The sequence below is a fragment of the Bactrocera neohumeralis genome, chromosome 6, assembly GCF_024586455.1.
Source record: "Bactrocera neohumeralis isolate Rockhampton chromosome 6, APGP_CSIRO_Bneo_wtdbg2-racon-allhic-juicebox.fasta_v2, whole genome shotgun sequence".
Lineage (NCBI taxonomy): Eukaryota > Metazoa > Arthropoda > Insecta > Diptera > Tephritidae > Bactrocera > Bactrocera neohumeralis.
Genome location: NC_065923.1, coordinates 38,419,131 through 38,442,782, shown reverse-complemented (window position 1 = coordinate 38,442,782; position 23,652 = coordinate 38,419,131). Strand labels below are relative to the sequence as shown.

The 23,652-nt window shown below is 38.9% G+C and overlaps 1 protein-coding gene across 1 annotated transcript in view; it reads right to left on the bottom strand.

The window, feature by feature from the left end:
* Window positions 1-23,652, bottom strand: part of LOC126761940 (uncharacterized) — a 277,755-nt gene that overhangs the window by 34,440 nt on the left and 219,663 nt on the right. The gene's annotated exons all lie outside the window — the stretch shown is intronic.

Here is a 23,652-nt window from a genome sequence, read left to right as displayed (position 1 = left end):
TCTGGAAGAAATAAAGTTAACTCCGATTGCACCGAAGTTATATTAGCCGTCATAAATACAAAAGATTCCTTACAAGAACTGGATCCGATCTGAACAATTTCTTCATAGATTACATTATTGCTTTAGATAATAATCTATGCCAAATTTCGTGAAGGTATCTCGTCAAATGGACAAATTTCGCATACAAAGACTTGATTCCGTTCGTTGAGTTTACATGGCAAGCGTATGCTATAATGATCCGATAACGGCGGTTCCAACAAATGTGTAGCTTCTTAGGGGGAAAAGGACTTGTGCAAAATGTCAGTACGATATCTCAAAAACTGATGGATTAGTGCGCGTATATATAGACAGACAGATAGGAGGAATTCCTTAGCTTAACATCGTGGCAAACTTAATATACTCTGTTCACGATATAAATATATGTATGTTTTCCGGAACAAAACCTTGTATGCTTTTGGAATAAAATTCTTTTACAGCAATCTAAGACTATTTTCTGGAATTTAAAATACTTTTCTCGAAAAAACTGATGTGTGAAAGTTTGTTGTATTCACACTGAAAGCCCCATCGCAACGCGCAAAAAGCTTTAATTGAATGCTTCAAATAGCGCTTTAGCCGCACAGCTGACAGCAACCGTTGCAGCGAGATACTACAAAGTGGCTGTGAAATGCCAGCGTGCGAATCCGCCACATGCGATGAATAACGGTTCAAGTGGCATGATTTGCGCCAACACATTGCTCCATTGGCAGCAACAATAGCAACAGCAACAATAACAGCGGCAGCAGCAGCCGCATCAACGACAATGCCATTCACAAAAATGATGTTATTAAAGTAATTTGAATGCTAAATACGGCAAATGATGAGACGCGAGCGGTAAACCATGTGCTGCCGCATGACACTCTTTGTTGTTGTTGCTGGTTTTCGGTGTTAGCAACGCTGGTTTTGTTTCGGTTTTTGGCATTTGGCTTTTATGCTCAACTGCTGGCATATTTGGCAATTGTGTTGTCGGTCGGTATTGTGGCAGACTGTTTTTTGCTGGCATGTTTTTGTTGCAAGTAAATAATAGCATTTCAATTGCACAAATGCGCTTTTTTTGCGAAAATGAAAGAAAAGAGCAGTGAAAAACCAGCGGAGGGAAGCAATATCGAATGGTAAGCGTTTGTAGCGCTTTGTAGCTCGCCGACTGCACGCTGATTATAAAATTCCAGCGCATTTTGCCCTTTGCTTTGTGGCACTGCTACGGCAATTACGAACTGCCACCGCGTTTGCTCACTCTTAACCCCCCTGCCAATGATATTACGCTACTATGAGTGCGAGTATGTGTGTATGTATGTATGTGTGTATGCATGTATGTATGTGTGTATGTATGTATGTATGTATATATGTGTTGTTTGGAATTTGACCTTTGACATATGCACATTAATGCGAACCGCAGCAAGCGCTCAATCGGCGAATGCTCATGATAGCTGTAAGTTGTTGTAATCTATGTGCTGAGTTTTTTCGATTTATTTCTCCGATTAGTCCCCACGTCAAAAGGATGTGTTGCGGTTAATGCTGGATTTCTCATTTTCTCTCACACAACCATCTAATGCTTCTATTTACAACACCATAAAAGCTATTCCTTTTGATATTTATAAGTATTTGTTCTATTTGCCATATCTTCCATATGCACGACGTCCGACGTCCGTCCTTCACTTTACTATACATTCAAATTGATTTTGTTGCCTTCTTCGGCATTATTGACATTATTGATGTGAATTGGTCACTTTGCGAGACATTTGCGTTTCCCACAGTCTCTGCTTACGACTGACTGACGGACCAAACAAAATATGCAAAAACACAGCCACAGGCAGCGCTTACATATTCGAAAATGTGACCGCAAGCAAAGTGCAACAAGAAGAATTGCAAACTGTGTACAAATACAAAGTAATACGAAAACTCAATTTTTTTTGCTATGCCACTTGTAGTTGCCACAATTTTCACTTAGACCCTTGTGCCCGTGGGAGGTGACAACAAACTTTAACAATGTTACGCAGTCTTGCAGAAATTGCTTTGCTTGTTAGTTGCAATATTTACTTTTTTTTCAAAGTTCTATATTTTTGAACACATAACGGTTGTTTGTAAGTCCTAAAACTAAAAGAGTCAGATATAGGGTTATATATACCAAAGTGATCAGGGTGACGAGTTTATTTTATGTTCTGTAGTTAGTAAGCTATAACAGGTAAAAAAAATCAGATGAAAAAATTTGGCTCTATAAGAAATAACAGGCTCTATAAAGATTAAGGGCCACAAAATTCGAAAGAAAATTACTTTGAGGCATAAATAAAGATATTGAATGAAATTTAACACAAAGGATCGTTAAATATTCTCGTGGAAAAAAGCAGCTGGCCCCGCCCCCACAAGGTTTTGATTCTGATTGTGTGTATGGCAGTGGTTCAGGCATTTTCTACAAATGGAAGAAAGATAATAACCAGCTTATTGCTGAAAATCAGAAAAGTTAACCGTAACAAAAAACGTCAGAAACACTAAATTTTACGGAAGAAATCTGGGCTGCCAGGTTTTTTTTTTAATTTAAAATGAGCGTGGCGTCGATAATGGAAAAAAGTTTATCTCGAACTACTAGATTTTTCAATGTAAAATTTTCGGATTTTCATAATTTTCCTTAACACCCTGATGACATGAACGAAATATGGGTAAATTCGGTTAACAACCACGCCTTCTTCCAATATAACGCTATTTTGAATTCCATCTGATAATATATACATTAAGAACCAATGATGATAGCGGAATAAAACGAAAATTGTACGTATTTGATTCTGAACATGGCCCATCACTTTATCATAATTATAAAGTACATCCGAATTTCGAATTGTTTCTTCTATATTTTTGAATCAAGATACAGAATAGGGCCATTTATTTTAGTTTTAGTGAGTATTGTAAACCTAAAAAATAGATAAAAATTTTTGAAAAAAGGGCATACAAAGATTTTCGTAGAAGTTTGTAACACCCATGCCAAAGCGTTAAATATTCTCGTTAAGGTACATATATAAATGATTTATTGTATGTTGCAGTGGCTACAAATGAGCAGTTTATTGCTGAGAAAAGTACGTACGGAAAATTTCGGATCTGGGGGCCTATTCTGTAACTCGATTCGAAAAAAGTTTACTCGTCCCTCAGTTTTTTATCGTTTTGAAATTTTGCAAACGTCGGATTTTCAATTTTCGAATAAAATATTCGTTAGCTTTTGAGTTTGTCAAAAACGAATTGTACGTATTTATTCTGGCACACCAACTTTATAATTATAAAGTACATCCGAATTTCAAATAGAAACGATACGGAATCAAGATACTTGAATGGAAAACTTTTGCATTTGACAAGATCTATTCACGAAATTTGGTATATGTTATTTTCTAAGACAACAATGTAACACCCGAAGAAATAGTTCGGAGATCGGCTTACTAAGGCATATATAAATGATCAAATCGAACGAGTCGAATCATGTCCGTCTGTCTGTCGGTCCGTCCGTCCCCTCAGTTTAGTCTCCGGAAAAATTGCTCGGATCGGATTACTATAGCATAAGCTTCCATATAAACTGAACACATAGTTACTAAAAAAATGCACCTGTGAAAGGTATATTAGCTTCGGTGCAGCCGAAGTCCGGAAAAATTACGGTATCCTTCGAAGATTCGCCGTCCAAATAAAATAATAAAATAAGAAGCAAAAAAAAAAAAAAACTTACTTGGAACATTCTGTCAAACGAAGGCAATTTGTGTTGTTTACAGTAACTTAAAATTTTCATCTCAACATCGCAAAATATTGCTTACAATTTTACGCGGATTAACTTAATAGTGCATCGATGAGCTTAAGTAAATTTTTGGCGATGAAGCTCCATTAAAGGCCAGTGTTTATCGATGGTATTATGGTGAATTCAATCGGGGCCGTAAATCATTCCAAGACGAATTTCGCGAAGGTCGCCAAACGTCAGTTGCTGTTCTGAAACTATCGATATGGTTCGCAAATTGTTATTGCTTCATGTGTTCTATCGGGAGATTGAGACAAATATGGGTACAAGTCAATTTGTCAAAAAAAGGCTTGTGTCTGTTGGTCCAGTGAAATATGAAAAACTACAATAGTGATGCTTCGAAACACGTCTATGACATCGTGACAGGTGATTAAACGCGAATTTGCGTCTGCGAGCCTGAAAGTAAACAGCAGTCGTCATGAGCCGAATCCAAAAAAAGTTGTCCAAGCAAATGATTTCCTGTTTCTTTGAAAAAATTTGACATGTCGAATCCAACGCAGAACAGTAAATTCTGTCATGTCGTCTTTGGTATAAAACGGACTTGGCACCGAATGACGAATTTTTATACCCTTACATTTTTATACCCTTACGTATAGATTTTAAAGGAGACTAAAGCGATTTTCGATTATTAGGAGGGACTTCTTCTTCTTTATTGGCGTAGACACCGCTTACGGTGTTATAACTGAGTTTACAACAGCGCGCCAGTCGTTCTTGCTTTTCTGTTTTATGCCAATTGGAGATTTGAAGATTTCAAGTGCAGCCAGGTCATTTCCACCTGTTTTTCTCAACCCAGTGGAGGTCTTCCACTTCCTCTGCTTCTCCCGGTGGGTACTGCGTCGAATACTCTTAGAGCTGGAGTGTTTTCAACCATTTGGGCGACATGAGCTAGCCAGTGTAGCCGCTATTTCTAAATTCGCTGCAGTATGTCAACGTCGTCGCATATCTCGTACAGCTCATTGTTCCATCGTCTGGGGTATTCGCCGTTGCCACTGCGCAAAGGAACATAAATCTTCCACAGAACTTTTTTCTCGAAAACTCATAATGCCGATTCATCAGATGTTGAGATGTTGTCATCGTCCATGCCTCTGCACCATATAGCAGGTCGGGGATGATGAGTGACTTGTAGAATTTGGTCCTTGTCATCAAAAGGGGCGTCTCTCATTCTAGGCTGTTTTGTTCTTTTCATTGAGGTTGTTTTTTTACGTGGTGGGCACCAAACCCAGCGCACAATCCTGGAAAGGGGATGTTTCTCACTTTAGTTCGCTTTCAAGCGAATCTTTTTTGGCTAACCAGATACTTGGCCTAAGACCAGAAGTCGTGAGCTGCTTGCGTCACATGTAAAATAATCGTTTCTGGCCACTCCCAAGTGGATGACGCTCAGAGACTTTCCTCACTTGCGGGAACTTTCACTTGGCTCCCATACTAAGGGACTAGTTCCCGTATATACAAGTAGACGGACAGACAGCGAACATGGTTAAATCGACTCAGCTCATCAGGCTGATTATTTATAGATACGTATAGACCATATATGTATATAAATATATTATAGAGTCTTCAACGTTTCCTTCTGTATGTTTCAAACTTTGTGGCAAACTTAATATACCCTCCTCAGGGTATGTAAAATATACACATTAAATCTTATATAAACTGGTGGAATATTTAGCTTCATTTACTGCAATATTTTTGGGTCCTAACATTAAAAGCGGCAACATTTCTCGATCAATTATTTCCCTACTGTGTTCCTTTCCTCGTGGTAATGTTATATATACTTGCAACAAGTAATTTCAGATGCCGTAGAAGAAATAACATCAAACTACGATTGCCTTTTTTCATTGCACAACAACAAATTTTACAAGCAATCTGCAATTTTTTTCTGTTGCATTGAATAAAAGGAGAATAAAGGGAACCTGGAAGGACGGAAACCAGCGGCTGAAATGGAAATTGTTTGCTGGTAAACCAAAGTCGGTAACAGTCATTGACATGAATCAATATGAACACACACAAACCTGCATACATATGTTTATGGAAATATTTATGCATTACACATTTTGATATGTGCATATATGTATATATGTAAATGTGTTTGTGCTTTTCTTGCGCTACTCACGTCAGCGATTGGTCAGTTGGAGAATAAGTAATCAGCGGTCGGCTTGAATACCAACATATTTCACGGCTGGCGTGTGCAGAGGAGAGGTCGAAGTTCATTTTCAGGGTTTCAGCTGTAACTTCACTCTGCTACTGTTTCTGCTTTTGTTTTTGTTGGAAATACACAAGTTTCAGGGCGTTGCATTGATTCCCTGCAGATCAGTTAAATTGCACTCGTTATTGTTGTTGTTGGTGCTAGTGCAACCGATGTGTTGTAGTTGATGCCATGTTAAGGAATGCAATTTTCATATGCATATCCAGTGTGCAGTGAGGCTCGCAACACAGCCACTGTCGTTGAAGAATTGTAATGCCAATACAACAATGCAACAATGTATATCAACTCAGATGCTTATAGTAGTCACAACGAAGCCAACACACACTTAACATGAGAAGTGCATGTTATCAATTTGAGCGGAATCAATATTTTTGTATTGAATCTCATCTGTAGACACTGTAAACCTTAAGCTGTTAGATTATTACTTGATTTTTGAGTTTTTGTTTTTATCAAGTTTCAAGTTTGTAGTGAAGCATATTTGCGTAATTTATAATTACCTTTCACATAAACTGCTGATCCAATTGTGAATATAAATATATGTGTATGTATTCAGAAATTTTTATGCTAAGATTGCAATTGTGAGCTTATTTTGTCAATTTATTTCAAGCGAATAACAAACCTCTATTACATATCTCAGATAATCCATTTGCTACCAATTTCGAAAGGCACCCTCAACTGTAAGCTCTCTAAACTTTTTCAGTTTGGTCTCTTTATGTTCTGTATTCGTTTACTAAATGTAATCAATATCTCTCCTTCTTATGACTTTGATTTTGGTAAAAAAGTAGTAAAAAAGCTATAATACACTTCGCAAGCGCAATTCTAATAGTATAAAAGGGTATAAAAAGATCTTTGTCTTGATTTTGTTAAGTCAGTTTCTATGTCAGCTATATACTATAGTAGCATGATCTGAACAATTTGTCTGAATGTTGTAGCGCTGTCTTGGGTAATAATTCAGAGCATATTTTCTGAAAATATATCCTCAAATAGTACCGACTAATGTGTAGCTTCTTGGGGAGAAAAGAACGTGGAAGGAAGAAAAGTTCAGATTCATATCACAACAAGTAAGGAAGGGCTAAGTTCGGGTGTCACCGAACATTTTATACTCTCGCATGATAAAGTGATAATCGATATTCCATTATTCGTCATTTACATATTTTTCAAATACCGTATTTGTGTAAAGTTTTATTCCGCTATCATCATTGGTTCCTAATGTGTATATTATTCAGAGAAGGCATCAGATGGAATTCAAAATAGCGTTATATTGGAAGAAGGCGTGGTTGTGAACCGATTTCACCCATATTTTGTACATGTCATCAGGGTGTTAAGAAAATATTACATACCGAATTTCATTGAAATCGGTCTACTAGTTCCTGAGATATGGTTTTTGGTCCATAAGTGGGCGACGCTATGCCCATTTTTAATTTAAAAAAAAAAGCCTGGGTGCGACTTCCTTCTGCAATTTCTTCCGTAAAATTTAGTGTTTTTGACGTTTTTCGTTAGTCGGTTAACGCACTTTTAGTGATTTTCAACATAACCTTTGTATGGGAGGTGGGCGAGGTTATTATCCGATTTCTTCCATTTTTAAAGTGTATATGGAAATGCCTGAAGGAACCGACTGTGTAGAGTTTGGTTGACATAGCTATAGTAGTTTCCGAGATATGTACAAAAAACTTTGTGGGGGCGGGGCCACGCCCACTTTTCCAAAAATTTCACTTTAATATCTTTATTTATGGCTTAGTTATAACAATTTATAGGTTTCGGTTTCCGCCATTTTGTGGGCGTGGAAGTGGGCCGATTTTGCCCATCTTCGAACTTAACCTTTTTATGGAACCAAGGAATACGAGTACCAAGTTTTATCATGATATCTCAATTTTTACTGAAGTTACAGCTTGCACGGACGGACGGATAGACGGACGGACGGACAGACAGACATCCGGATTTCAACTCTACTCGTCACCCTGATCACTTTGGTATATATAACCCTATATCTGACTCTTTTAGTTTTAGGACTTACAAACAACCGTTATGTGAACAAAACTATAATACTCTCCTTAGCAACTTTGTTGCGAGAGTATAAAAATGGAAGGACTACTTCATATTTATACAAACATACATATGCACACACAGACAAACAGACAGACGGACATGGTTATTTAGACTAAGCGCATTTTGCTGATCCTATACAGGGTGGCGCAAAAGTAATCCTCCTATCAGAAGATGCTATAAATTTTGCAATTGACCTCTAATGTCAGTTCTGTTTTGACATTTGTGTTGTAAACACATGCGAAATACACCTAAATAAACAATGGTACACTACACTGCTCCAGAACGCGGGTTATTGGTGACTATTTATTTGACCAATAATCGGTCGGTGGGTATCAGTCGATGGTGTTTACATCGAATTTTGGTACAAGATTTGAAGATGTTTCCGTACAAAGTCCAGACGGTGCATCAGCTGTTAGCTGCTGACCGTCAATTGCGCTCAAGCCATCCTTAATCACCACCAAGAGGAAGATGATTTTTCATCAAAAATAATCATGAGTATGAGGCCCATTTCTATCTTAGCGGGTACGTAAATAAGCAAAATTTAGGCTTCTGGGGCACTGAATATCCGCGTGTAACCCACGAAGAGCCATTACACCCGCTCAAAGTCATTGTATGGTGTGCTGTTTTCGCTGAAGGAGTCATCGGACCTTTTTTCTTCGAAGGCGTCGCGGGCCAAACGGTTACTGTGAGTGGTGAGCGCTACAGAGCAATGATCAACGAGTTCTTTTTGCCGCAACTTGATGAATTGGGATTGGAAAACATGTGGTTCCAACAGGACGGTGCAACGGTACACACTGCACGTGCCACAACCGATATGCTGAAGGATGCATACATGATATCATATTCTCGACTTGATGCAAAAAAATTTAAAAGACCAAATAAAAATAATCCACAAGCAGAATCAAAGTTTTTAATTTTTTAAAAAAATTACAGCCAAAAAACATCAGAAGGTTATTTTTGCGCCACCTTGTATATACATATGTTATATTATAGGGTCTCCGAAGTTTTCTTCTGAGTATTATAGGATTCGTGGCAAATTTAATACGATCTTTACCCTTTATAAAACTTTATAACTCTTATTTTGAGATTAGAGAACAAAAACAATTATTAATCATTGAAAATCGCTTTATTCTCCATTGAGATCACTTTTGCAAACGTTTGAATCAATTGTCGAAGCATTTTTGCCACTCTAATTGACGGATCGCCAAAACATGTGTTCTCAACGCATCAACCGCCTCTTCAGATGTGGAGAATAGTTGAACCTTAGTGTATTTTTTATGGACGGGAATAATTAGAAGTCATTCGATGCCAAGTCAAGACTTTACTTTGTTCATGCAATGTATGCTGGCCCTAACTAATGCTTATAGTTTTCTCAATCTTACGATAGGTCGCATGACGATCTGCTAATATTAGTTTGCGCACAACACCAATAGTTTCCGAAACAGCAACTGATCTATGACGACCTTCGCGAAATTCGTCTCGGAGTGATCAAACAGTTAATTAAGTTCATCGATGCACTGTTGCTGAGTTAATCCACGTCGAAAGTTGTACAAAATAATCGCACGAAAATGTTAAGGATTTAATTACAGTTTTTGGCCGAGATGAATATTGCAAGTTACTGTAAACAACATAACTAACGGTGGTACTGAGTGTGCATAACATCAAAAATATCAAACTTTACGATAAAATTGTGAGTTGCCAAATCAAGAAATATAAAAGGCTATCGTACAGGACCCTGTTCAGAGTTGAAAAACCAAAATTTTAGTTGAAGGACAGAAGAAGTATAAAAAGCGGTTCAATCTAATTTAAGGCGCCATATAAGAGCACACTGAATTTGTTTATTTTCTTTCTGTTGATCGGATGGTAATCTCATCGTTTCTTAATTTTTAGAAGTCCCCTTATTTTGAGACAAATTCAGAAGTGATTATGTCGACAAATTGCGATTTTGAGGCAAACAAGTCAAAGATCTTTTTTGCTGTTATACAAAAGCATACCTGCGTCGATTAACTTTTCTTCAAAGTTAAATACCACAAATATACCCTCTACTGAGTTAAAGTCTAAGTTATATTTAAGAAACGAATTTTGGGACTAAGTTTAGGAACCTGATAAGAAATGACCTAAAGAATGTCATCACAAACAATATGACAATTTTTTATGCAAATCGAAAAATTATATAATTTACTTATAAAGAGAAAGTATTTTTACTAAACCATTATGTCCATATTTCTTGATAATATTTTCTTCCATACCTTTGTAATATTATTAAAAAAAAAAACCAACCAATCAAGTTATTGGTCATTTAATTTCGTCATTTATTTGTGAATATTATTTCGCTGAATATTTGTTTTTGTTCTGTTTGGTGTATAAAGTCTCTTTGTATGCAAATCCCTTGTGCCGTTCTGGTATTAACTTTGTGATTCAGATTTAACGCTGCCGAGAGCCAATTAGCGCAGCACGCAGCTTTCTGGCGGAGTTTTTATTATTCATTTGTGTTTTTTATTCATATTGAAATTGCGTTTAATTTTTTTTTTTCGAACCGCATTAGTGTGTGTTCTGTGGGATTAACGCGGTTGCATTATAAATAGGTCATCAACACCGATGGGCTGCTGGCGAAGCGATGGGCCAGTGCGTTATACAGGCCGTTAAGGAGTCTTTGCATAAATTAAGTTAAAGGAAATGAATGCTTTGGGGGTATATTAAGAGTATACCAATAAATATATATCTATGTATGTGCGTATATGGATGCCATGTGTACTATATGAGCTTGTTAATTTGCATGTACTAAAATATGCGCTAATTTGTTTCAACTGTGGTTCTGCAGCCTAATCGTTTGCGTATGAGATTATTATGCAATGGCAAAAGTTGGAGATAGAATTCTTCCATATGTTCATGCCACCTGCCTTACCTATAGGATTTAAAAGATATATACAAATGTCTCAATAAACCGATACCAGACGTGGAAATATATTTTTGGTAAAAGGAATTTAATGAAAGTTAATAAAAATATTTTAAAGTCATCTTCGACAGCACGAAAAGGAGCTGCCTTTATGTCGCTATGTCTGAATTTGATATTCTCGCAAAGCTAATGCTGTGTAAACTGACGTTGAGTAATACCAAAATTTCCATTAGGATCGTTAAGGACCCCTCTGAGCTGTTTGATACCAAACGAAGTTTCAGACAAGGCGACTCCCTATCGTTCCACTTCTTCAATTTACTGCTGTACAAAATAATTCGAGCTGCAGAGCTTAATCGAGAAGGTACAATCTTCTATAAGAGTGTACAGTTGCTGGCTTACGCCGATGACATCGTAATCGTTCGCCTCAATAATCGCGCGCAGTTAGTTCTGTTGTTGAACAAAAAAGCGAAGCAAATTCATCTGGTATTGAACGAGCGCAATACGAAATACATATTTCTTGTCAGTCATAACATCGAAGTCATAGACAATTTCGCCTATTTGGGAACCAGCATTAAAACCAACAATAATGTCAGTCTCGAAACTCGACGCAGAATAACTATTGCCAACAGTTGCTACTGACCTGAATGAGTAGGTAATTGAGAAGTAAAGTCCTCTCTCGACGAACAAAGTCACTCATCATCCCCGTCGTGCTATATGGCAGAGGCATGGGCGTTGACAACATCTGATGAGTCGACGTTGCGAGTTTTCGAGAGAAAAGCCTGCGGAAGACTTATGTTTTGCGCTTTGGCAACAGCGAATATCGCATTCGATATACCGATGAGCTGTAAGAGATATTCGACGACATTGTCATAGTTCAGTGAATTAAAAAAACAACGGCTACGCTGGCTAGGTCACATCTCGTCCGAATGGATGAAAACACTCCAGGTCTGGGAGTATTCGACGCAGTACCCGCCGGTGGAAGCAGAGGAAGAGGAAGCACTCTACTCCGTTGGCTTATTGTAATTGAGTTTTATAAAAAAAAAAAACGTTACGAGTGGTATGAAGTCTTCAAAGGCTGTAGAGAGATCGCTGCAGACATGCCCCGTTCTGAACTACTTTCGACCTCTTCAAATGATGAAAATGTTAAAAAAAGAGAAGGATAAAGTGTTTGAAATTCGATAGGCAAGGATGACAACAGAGCTCGAGATCTCTCACGAGTCCATTCGAATGATTTTCGATATGAAACGCGATCTTGCTCTACTTGTCCCGTTAAAGCTGAACTTTTTACAAAAAGACTACCGCAAACAGGTCTCTTTGGATATGCTATGCGCAATGAATACCTTTGATTAACCACCGCATTCACTAGATTTGATTACGTGTGATTTTTTCTTGTTCCCCAAACTGAAATTGCCGCTCCGTGGAGCGCGTTTTCAGTCGATCTAAGAGATAAAACAAACTTCGTTCCCAAAAGGTGCTTATGAGAAGTAATTCGAGGATTGGAAAAAGTGGCATAAGTGTATAACATTTGGTGGGGATTAAATATTTTGCGTTTTATTTACAATTTCCGGGTACTTTTTTGTCAAAAATTTATATTCGTACAAATGGGTACTAACAAAGTCCCCTTCAAGTTGTACTAAACTGTAACGAATCTCTCATCAACACATTGCATTATGGTATTATATGTAGTGTTGACAGGGAATGAAACATTTTTTAGTTTTACAAAAAGGCGAATATATATACAAACACTTTTCTGTGCTGTTATATTGTGTTGTTTCTAATGCTGTTATGGTAGAATTTTAGCATTTATGTCACTTTTGGTTAGCAGGATTTGTGCATTTTAATGCAATTTGTTTTGTATAAACACTTTTCCATCAACATGCTAAGCGAATTGCGAGTTTTGCTAGTTTTTTGAAATAGTTTTCGCAGGTATAGTGAGTGAATGGAAATTATAATAAGAGACGGACGTGTAACAGTTGATGTTGATATGTTGCGACAGTTTTATATTTAGAAGTACTTGTGGAAAATGGTGGTTGTTATAATGGAAAAATATATTTTCATCGTCTTATCTCATACAAAATGTATAATGCTCTTGTTAGAGCAATAGAGCTTTCCCACAACAGAATGTTGCGTTAAGGATGCTAATCAAACATACTACTAGATGAAAATGATGAAATTTTGTTACTAAAAATAACACAGAGTTGCTTTAGAAGTAAGAATTGGATACCTTTTCGTTTTGTCACTGTGATATAATTTTTGAGATTGCATTTTGTTTGGAGAAAAATAAATGAAATTCAAAATCGAACTTCAGAAATATCATCTGAAACCGTTCACATTTCAAGCTTTCCTCATCATAGATGCTTCTAAAAAGTTCACCAAATCCAGAGAGAATTAATTTCGCCTTACTTTCAAATGTCGATTATCTGTCTTTATTCTCAGAGGAATGTATTTGAAAGATTTTCATCTTTCTTCACTCGGTGATGCCACAATTTTTCTGTACCACACTTCAAAATTAAAGAAAATGGACATATAGATAAATTAAGAACGTACCGGTCTGGATTGACTGACGATACGGTGAGACAGACTTCTACTTAACGCAGTTCTTGTCAGGTCATGACTGTTTCAGGGAATACCTGCACAAATTTGGCCGCGATGACGAAACACAATGTTCCTTCTGCGAAAATGCAGCAGAAAACTCAGAACCACTATAGAACAACTTAACGAAAGGATGACGCCCGACAACATAGTGAGTCATATGCTGCGATCAGAGATGGTGTGGGCTAAAATAAATAAGTGGACCGCAATAGCGGTCCAAGAACTAAGAAGGTAAGAAAGGCAGTGGAGAAGCATAAGACCACATGAATAACCCTAGATGTAGGATGTGAAGAGGCATTTATTCCCCAGCTTGGTCTTGCGAAGTAATGCTTAACGGCCGTCTCGCAGGTCGAAATACAAGCTACAGCAACTGGAGTTAAGAGTTTAGTACGTAGGCGTACTGTTCCGCAAGTATTTCTAGCTGGATAGTTATTTAATACAGTCAAGGCGTGGTCCCGAAAGAGGTGTACTCTAGAAGACAATATAAATCGTGCATGCTGCCAGTTTCACCCTGGTAGTATTTTTGGAAGATTCCCCCTTCGGAAATAAAAAACAAAAAAACAGTTTTAAATATCTGGTGATAGGGATCGACACCAAACTATGCTGAAAAGTGAATGCAAAGCAACGATTTAAAAGAGCTTATATGGCGTACTACACGTGTAAGGGAATAGTCAGCAGGATCTGGGGTCTAAAGCTGAATATAGTATTGTGGATGTATACGGCTATCATAGGACCAAATTTTACATATGGATCACTGATCTGGAGACCGGTATTAGAGTAGCATCATTTTGTGCTATAAGAATGCAGAAGATAGGAACATGAGAAGATATGGAGATATTGATGTTTTGAACCAATTCAAAATAAATCTAAATAGATCATACTATATACTGCCTAAGTTGGATTTCAATAGTGACTTATAGGTGAAGACACCCTCTAGATGTGAATGAAGAAGAGATTTAGTAGGGGGAGGAGAATACCATCACAATCTATACTAACGGTTCCAAAATAGACTGTGGAGTAAGGACGGAGGTATACTGTGAGGATTTTGGTATCTCTCTCTTAAACCGTCTACCAAATTTAGTTAGGAAAGAAATTTTAGAGACTTTCAGATAAAGGTACCTTCAGACGTAAATGGAGAGGAAGAAGGAGAGAATAATACCATCTGAGGCTATGCCGACGATTCCAAAATGGTCTGCGAATTAGGTATATTCTCCCAAAGTTGGATTTCAATAATGACTTCCAATTGAAGATACCCTCTAGACGTGAATGGGGAAGCGGTTAGTAGCGGAGGAAAATATCATCTCAGTCTATACCGATGATTCCAAAATAGATTGCGAAGTATGGACGGCTGTATACTATCAAAATATTGATATCTTTCTCTTAAACCGTCTATCAAACTCAACTAGCATGTTCCAAGCACAAGTACTAATTATATAGAATACCTTTAGAGTTCTATAAGAATTCTACGGGATGATACAGAAAGCAACCGTATACCTTCACACGGTACACGGAAATCCAGGCAGCATTGCTGACCTTGTCGTCGCTAAAGATAAAATCAAGCGTGAGCAAGAAATGCAGAAAGGCTTTAGGCTCACTAGCAGGTCAACTGCATTTATTTTTAATTTGGATTCCCGGTCACAGGAACATTTTCTTAAAGATAACTCACCAACACTAAATACACGAATTTATTGATTTATAGTTCAGTTCAGAGAAATCACTGGTGCTGGAGGGCATATTTACAAATCACTCATTTTATTTTCCTCCTGCGAAGTAAATATTGATGCACAAATAAGACACGGTCAGATTGCAAATGTAGGTGAAGTAGAAATGTATAGAAATGTAGCTGATAATATCGAGGGCAATCTTGGGCGCAACAACGGAGCAAGCTGCAAGCAGTGAACATTGTAAATAAGCGCCATTACATTATGAAGAATTGTAAAATAGAGTGCATTTAGAAAAAAATCAAGTACGAAATGATATCAACATGCAGAAATGTGGAACGCGGGGATGGGAGGGCATTCGCTTAAACGCAGGCAACCGCAGCAGGGACGGGCAGTTGACTGAATGCTGCTGTGCAACAACGTGCGCTGATGTACTCGCAACGGTAACTGCAAACTGGCAGTCGGATGCTGCTGCACTGGTCAGTTGGTCAGTTGCGGTCCAGTGGTCAGTGGCTGGAATGAATGAAGAGCGCATGCATAGGGACCCTTGGCCTTATTTTCGTTGCCACTTGTAAAACTTTTTTTCGTATTTTTTTTTTTGTTTTTGTTTTTAATTTTATGTTTTATTTTAATTTTTATCTTCGCAAACTTCTCATATACTTGCGCATGCACGTGTGTCTGTGTCAGTGCGCGGGCGTACCCATACATTTTAAGAGAATATTTAAATTGCTACACAGCGCTCTGCTGCTCGTAGTTATTTCCAGAGCGATGTTTTTTTTTTTGCTGTCTGCTGGCATGCTTTTAATGCACATACATAAATATGAGTACTTGATGCGATTATGGTAATTTTATTATTTTATATTATGAATTATATATGCACATATAAATAAATCGGAGAAAGGGCAACGGGAAACGGGAAACGTTGAGTACAGTTTGGAGGTGGAGAGCATGGAGTGTGGTCAAAATTTAAGAGCAAAAGTGGCCACAAAGTAACAAAAAACCGAAATTGGGAGCAGCCATAATGGGTTAGCAATAAAAGTGTGCCAAAGTGTAGAAGTTGTGGAAAGCAAGCATTAAGTTTTGTTTACGGACAAGCTGATGCCATGTAAAGAGGAGTGAAATTCCATGTAAATGAAGTACCTGGGAATTGAGACTCGCTTGAAAACAGTGTAGCGAATCGTAAGTTACTACTATATAGCAGTATGTGAATATGAGTGCATTTGGCAAGTGTGAGAGTATTTTATTAGTTTTATTTATTTTCAATGATGGTACATGCTGGACAGTGAGGAGAAGCAAGTGGAGAACCGTGAATTGGACACTATAACTGTATTTAAGGCTAACAATTTATTGCAGCAATTTTAATGCAATGAATGCCCTTCTCACGTTCATAGTTTTAAACTCGAAGTAAAAGTTAGTTGCAATGCATTTTGCGATATTTCAAAAGTAGTTTAGTTTAGTTATGTTTAAATTAGTCTACACTAGAGAACAAAGCACGTGTAGGGTTTGCAATAATACGTTTATGGCAATATATAAAATTGAGCTGAGAATGAGCTGCTAAAACACTTGAAATTTGGCTTTGGACGCAGGTACTCTTAGGCTCGTGTAAGCAGTGAGATTTTTGAATAGCACATAGGAAAGTACTGATAATTATGTCGAAGGGATATCACCAGTTATTTGGTAAATGAGTGCGGCAGAATCCAAATTATATATGATATTATTTTTAGCGGTACCAGCATTAACACCACTAATAATGTCAGCGTGGAAATCCAACGCAGGATTGCTCTTGCCAACAGGTGCTACTTCGGACTGAGTAGGCAATTGAAAAGTAAAGTCCTCTCTCGACGAACAAAAGCAAAACTCTATAAGTCGCTCATAATTCCCGTCCTGCTATATGGTGCAGTGGCTTGGGCGATGACAGCAACCGATGAGTCGACGTTACGAGTTTTCGAGAGAAAAATTCTGCGAAAGATTTATGGTCCTTTGCGCATTGGCTACGGCGAATATCGCATCCGATGGAACGATGAGCTGTACGAGATTTACGACGACATTGGTATGGTTCAGTGAATTGAGAGCAACGCCTACGTTGGCTGGATATGTCGTCCAAATGGTTGAAAACACTCCAGCTCTGAAAGTATTCGAAGACCCGCCGGGGGAAGCAGAGGAAGAGGAAGACCTCCACTCCGTTGGAAGGACCAAGTGGAGAAGGACCTGGCTTCGCTTGGAATATCCAATTGGCGCCACGCAGCGAAAAGAAGAAACGACTGGCGCGCTGTTGTTAACTCGGCTATAATCGCGTAAGCGGTGTCTACGCCAATTAAGAAGAAGTATTTTTAGCGGTCATTCCATTCAAAATTTACACTCAAATTTTTTTTTCGTACACAAAAATTTTGTTTGTGTTCTTTGAGACAAAATATTGGATAAAAATTTAAATTTCCAAAAATCCCAAAAGCTGCTTTAATTAGTTCCTGTGAAGAAAGATTAATATCTTGAACCGTTCTGCAACGAAATTCCCTAGAAACAGCTTCGCTTGTCTAAAGCAATTGTTGCCAGCGACGTTTTTTACTGGCCTTTTTCTCTTTCCATAGCTCCTTTCGCAAAGTGTAGTCGTCCTCCGCAAAGAAAGGTCGTCTTCCCATCGGGTTGGTTGCCGCAATTTCTTTCGCCTGAAGATCGGCTCATATCCATTGATGCCTCTATGCCCAGGGATCTATGCTATAAGGTATTGTTATCAGTGGCAACACTGTTAAGAATTTTTACGCAACTCATAACCATTGTTAATTGAATTTTGCCCGAAGAGACACTTGACGATCACTGAGAATGACTCGTTCCCCGTGATAGTTTTTCTCTAGAATTATCTCCGCACATTTGCTAATGGCATTGACCTCAATCTGAAAAATGCTAGGAAACCTGTCCATCGGACCTGAGAGTTTGGTTCGTAGTCCGACTATACCAATTATATGTGTAGTATCCTCGTCAGGTTGGATTTCATTAGTGAGAATCCTCTAGACGTAAATGGAGAAAATGTTTAGTAGGAGTAGAGGATACTATCTCAATCTATATCAACGCCTCCAAAATGGATTGCGGAATAGAAGTAAAGATTTTGGCATATCTTTCTTTTTCTATCTGTCTATCAAACTTAGCTAGCGTCTTTCAAGTGGAAGTGCTAGACATAGAGAAGGCCTATGAAGCTCTATTCTAAGCAACTACGGGAGAACATACGAAGCAGTCATAGAAACAGATAGTCAGATGACATCCTGCAATTGTAGGAACGCGCCTTAAGTTTATTGGCAACTGTACTTGTCCATAATTTGGGTTCGCGATCACAGGAACATTTAAGTTTGCAGCCTCTTAAGGCGAGTCCGAAGCGGAGTTAATACCATGCCTCTTAGGAACGATTAAAAGTGAACTTTAAGCACAATTTTAATAAACAGCTCAAAAGAGATGGAAATCTATAACCAAATACAAGGAGGCAGATTTTGCCTAGATATGACAAGACAGGAAATACAGACATATTAAATAGGTCCAGGAAATTTAAGTATAAAGAAATTTACAACTACTACTATAACAGCGTATTTGTCGTCTGGAGAATATGGGCTAAGAAAACAGTTTTCCATTTTCTCTATGAATGCCGAACATACAGTTAATTCAGACCTGATAAAGAACACTTGGAATTCATGAGACTGAAAACCTTGAATGACTGTCTACCAAAATGCTCATGTTAATTGGGTTAGGAAAGACTGCACTCTTACCACTAGGTCGTACAGGAGATGCTTAAAAAGGTAGCTGGCGATCTTACATTCATCAAACGCATCATTGCACTGAAGTTTCCCACACAATAACTAGATTTTGATCGGTCAATTTGTATGGTAGCTATTTGCTAATGTAATCCGATCCGAACTTCATTCGAATTTCTTCGAAGACTTGATCGTTCTTCTTCTTCTTTATTGGCGTAGACACCGCTTATGCGATTATAACCGAGTTTACAACAGCGCGCTAGTCGTTCTTCCTATTCGCTGTTTGGCGCCAATTGGAGATTACAAGTGAAGCCAGGTCCTTCTCCAACTGGTCTCGCCAGCGGAATGGAGGTCTTTCTTTTCCTCTGCTTCCCTCAAAGGGTACTGCGTCGAATACCCTCAGAGCTTGAGTGTTTTCATCCATTCGAACGACATGAACTAGTTAGCGTAGCCACTGTCTCTTAATTTGCTGAACTTAATTTCGTAGTATACCTGAAACAGCTCATCGTTCCATCGAATGCAATATTCGCCGTTGCCAATGCGAGAAAGACCATAAATCTTCTGCAGAACCTTTCTCTCGAAAACTCGTAACGTCGACTCATTAGATGTTGTCATCTTCCATGCCTTTGCACCATACAGCAGAACGGGAATGATGAGTGACTTGTAGAGTTTGGTCTTTGTTCGTCCAGAGAGGACTTTATTTCACAATTGCCTATCAAGCTAAAGTAGCACCTTATGGCAAGAGTTATTCTGCGTTGGATTTCGAGGCTGACGTTGTTGTTGCTGGTTCCAAGATAGACGAAATTATCTACGATTTCGAAGTTATGACTGTCGAGCAGGTTATAACAGAGTGATTTTAAATGAAAGTTTAAATGTCAAATGATTTATGATGAAATCTGATTTGACAGCTGTGTCTCTAGGAATTTCAATAGCTCTTAAAAGGACCCCATACATAAGCTGTTTTATTTTCGCCCTAAGTTGGCACTAAATAGTCGACAACACAGTAGAAGCCCATTCATTTCATTGGTTACTTCCTTGCCGTGTGGAAATATGTTGCTTCACCGACCCATCCGTTATCCGTCTAACTACGCCTTTTGCAAAAAACATAAGTGGTGTTAATTGTGCAACTAATTTCATAAACTGCATAACTTTTATTGAATTAAGTATGTGTGCGTGACGATGCACCTTCTGACTGTTTCCGACATTTGCTCCCACTGTCAACACCGGCAGAATTGTAGCCTGTGCCAGCAAAAACGCATACAAGCAATTAAGTGTGTGTGGCTTGTGGCATGTACTGTGCGTCGGCATGTGGCAACGCTTTGAACCTAACTATTTGTACATACTATGTGCATATGAGTCCATGCACTATGAATGCAAAGTTTCGGCTTGTGCAACAATTAACGTCTACGCGCATGCCGCAAGCCGCACAACCAGTTCAAAGCTTATGAAGTGGCTTCGTCGATCGAGGAAGCAACTTTTTAATTTAATTAAATTTCAAGTATGAAAATCTAGAGAATAGACACCAACTCTTTTCTTCTATTGAGACTCAACATTGGCGGGGTAGGCAGTGTGCAACATTAACCACACAATTAGGAAAGCGGCTATGAGGCACAATGCAATGGGGCACAAATCAGCACAGTTCAGACTCAATACCTAGCACTAACTCATATAAGTGTGCATGTGTGTGTCTGCGCATGAGGAAGGAAATTCCACTGCTGCTAACCAATTTTAAACAACTTACATGTATACTCGTATGTTGCTTGAGGAGGCCAAAGTTCACACAGTCGCATACAGACGCACACAATGTGCGCATTTGCAGTGCATAATGCGATTATATTACGTCTTAGGGCATGCAACAATACCTTCCTGTGTGTGCACACAGCGCGTGCTTGTCAGTTTTGGCTTGCCTTTGCTCGTGTGGAATTTGTCAACCATTGCCAAGTAGATGCTACAATGCGATGTGTTGTGGCGCCTCCATTCGCACTTGGCTAACCGCTTTGAGCTGCAGGCAATTTCGGTGCGTACGAATTGTATGAGGCAGTGTTTGTAGCTGTTGCATACACACATATAGACATAGTACATATATGTGTGAGTAAGTCTGCGTTCACACGAGGACTCTCACTGTTTTCCAAAACCGGTTAGTTCAGCTTGAATTATCGGACTCTTGTCGCTCGTCTGAACGCAATGACTAACACCAAAAGAGAATTTGCCGATAATGAGCCGCAAAAAGCCTCCTCGTCTGAGTGCAGTCTAATATGCTTGCTCACCTATGTTACTCTCATTTAGTTACGTATTTTGATGTGCAGTGAATCGGAGCCCAAAGTCCCTCTTTTGTCTCTGACAGTTTGTTTTTGCTACTTTGCTATAAGTGCATCATTGAAAACTTTTATAAATATTTGACAAAGCCTAGATAGGTTCTGGTTTAAGTTAAGGTCTAATTTATATTATAAACAACGTGTTGCATGGTATATTACGCTCAAGCAGCTCATGACTTCCGGCCTTAGACCAAGTATACTGTGGGTAGCCAAACAACATCCGTTTGAAGGGTGGAGGTAGGTTCGGATGAGAGGGCCCTCTTTTGATGACGACTACTGAAAACAATTAGTGCAATGTACGGGACAAGGACCGAGACGAGTAGGTCCTTATGGCATTTACTACAATGGCCATATAGCGAAAAGCAAATTCGTTTCGGGATACATGATGGGAAAGAGACTCCGTCGCCGAGTACTGGCATTCACCCCGCTGGATGAACATGCAGCCACAATCCCGATGTAAGAGAAGGACGATTGTCTTCTATGAGCGCTTGGAGTGCACCTATGAGAGTTGTGCCCGCCACGATGTCAAAGTAGTGCTTGGCGACTTTAACGCCAGGGTGGGCAAAAAAGGTATATGGTCGATAAATTCAGCCTTCATGAGAAAACATCCCCAAATGGGTTGAGGTTGATCGACTTAGCCGGGGCCCGAAATATCGTTATTTGTAGTAGTAGATTCCAGCATAGAAAAATTTAGCAAGCTACCTGGCTGTCTTCGGATAGAAAAGCCGCCAACCAGATCGATCATGTTGTGATAGACGTGATTTAGAGGCGCGTACGCTCCGAGGCCCCACCATTGACTCGGACCACTATCTTTTTGCAGCAAAGATACGCTCCGGCCCCTGTGTTAACAAACACAGGGAAAGTTCGACGTCAAGAACCTGCAATCACAACGGACAGCCGAATGTTTTTCAGTTTGACTTGCGCTACTGCTCTGTGAGAGCACTCATCAGCAACTCGGTATAAGGGAAATGTGGGACGACATTTCAAGCTCCTTAAAAAACGAAATGGAAAATGCAAAAGAACAGCTAGTACGATGAAGAGCGTCGTGTCGCAGTGGAGAGAAAACAGATCGCTTACTTCGTAACGTTACGATCAACCACAACACGTGCGGGATGGTATAGATACCGAGAGTTGAATAGGGAAGCGACACGCTTTTGCAGACAAAAAATAGAGAGACCGAAATGCGTGAGTACAAAGAGTTTGGCAAGCTGGCCGACAGGGGTAATGCTTGAAAATTCTACGAAAAGATGCGGCGACTAACAGAACAAAGAGTTTGACAAGCTGTGCCGACATGGCTAATGCTCGAGTGAAATTCAACCAGCTACGAAATGATGCGGTCCGACTAACAGAAATATTCCAAGTTTTCAAGATGCTCGTTTGGAGTACACCCCTGTAGAAAATATTATTCAAAAAATTTATTTAAAATTTTTTGATGTGACCACAACAGAGGTACAAAAAATTTTTCAAATTTCTAGTGACTGAGCTATATGCCCCTTATATGCCCTTTTCTTCTCACGAGGATTCTCACTTGTCGGACCGCTCCACTATAAGATATAGCTGCCACACAATCTGATCGGTCGTGAAGTCCTTGTATGGAAAACGTTAATATTATATATAAAATATATATTTATTGCCTTTTTTTTTTGATGTGACCGCAACAACGACAATCTCAGCGTTGAAACAAATTGGTCTGTCAAACGTGGTCTCGTCATCAACACATGTAAAACCCAGATGGTTTTATTTACTAGAAGATATAAGATCCCGGTGGCACCACTGTCCCATTTGCGGCATTTGCGGCATTTGTCTGCAAACGGCGGATACAGTGAAATATCTAGGGCTTATCTTGGAGGTTTCATGGAAGCCGAATATCGAAGAGAAAGCGCCATTGGTACATGCGCTGTCTCAAAAGTGTTTTGGCCCAGGATTGATGGCAGGTGATCTAGTAATCTCTTTGCCCTCAATAAAGCTAGTTGTGGAATCTTTAACAGGCCACTGCCCTATTGGCGTCCATGCTGTAAAGTTGGTAGTATTACCAAACGACATTTGCAGAAGCTTTTTAGAAGAAGATGAGGTGGAAACACAAGTCAACACTTCTTTCTTGACTGTCCCGCGTTTGGGCGGTCAACACTTAAACACTTGGGAGTGTATACATTCAGACATCCACCGAACTGTCGGAAGTTGAAAATAAACGCCTGTGAAAATTTGTATTGTCCACTAAGCGTTTTGCTTATGTATAAGTTCGAACACAGGATTTCTTCTTTTCTACGGCTTCACAAAGGCCTACAGTCGACGTGCGATCAGCCATCTAACCTAACCGCAACAAACAGTTCTTCAATATTTTTTGGTCAAGTGGTGTGACAGCACTCTACTCTCAACTATGTAGCGGAGTTCAGTAGTAAAGTTTCTTTG